Source organism: Cebidichthys violaceus, unplaced genomic scaffold, assembly GCF_023349555.1.
Source record: "Cebidichthys violaceus isolate CVI_PGR_0920_01 unplaced genomic scaffold, fCebVio1.0.p SCAF_21, whole genome shotgun sequence".
Lineage (NCBI taxonomy): Eukaryota > Metazoa > Chordata > Actinopteri > Perciformes > Stichaeidae > Cebidichthys > Cebidichthys violaceus.
The window spans coordinates 11,398,198-11,398,648 of record NW_027176384.1 but is presented as its reverse complement, the minus strand read 5'-3'; the positions used below and the strand labels follow the sequence as shown (position 1 = coordinate 11,398,648).

General features: G+C 36.1%; 1 protein-coding gene across 1 annotated transcript in view; it reads left to right on the top strand.

Moving 5' to 3' along the window:
• The first annotated feature begins 440 nt into the window (after window positions 1–440).
• Window positions 441–451, top strand: part of LOC137877051 (4-galactosyl-N-acetylglucosaminide 3-alpha-L-fucosyltransferase 9-like) — a 5,217-nt gene continuing 5,206 nt past the window's right edge. Inside the window, exon 1 of the mRNA XM_068716733.1 lies at window positions 441–451. This exon is cut by the window's right edge and continues 80 nt beyond it. The gene's annotated coding sequence lies outside the window, so the exon portion shown is untranslated.

The following is a 451-nucleotide window of genomic DNA, read 5'->3' as shown; positions in this document are numbered from 1 at the left end:
GACATTGCTTTGCCTCAATTGCGACTCAGAGTTTTGTAATGTAAACTGGGAGACCTTTGACTTAAAACCTTACTTGACAATAACAAAAATGTGATTTTACAGAAGGTGAATATGTTTATGTCATGAACTAATATATGATATCATATTTCTGTTTGTCATAAAGTTATTATACTAAAGAGTTCAAAACGTTTTCTCTTGAAATGTAATTCATTGAACCACATTCAGGACCTGCGTCACTACAATCACACATAACCACTCTTCTGAAACACACTGATGGTTAGACTCACATGATGACTCACTGATAACTTTGTCCTGTTATTAATGTGACCTGCAGGTTTGAATTGAAAAAATGAACGGGTTTACCTGCATGGGTAGAGTGGAACCAGTTTATCCGGTTGGTCGTAGAAGAAGGTGTCCTGTTGAGGAACTTTATCCAGGATTGTTACACATT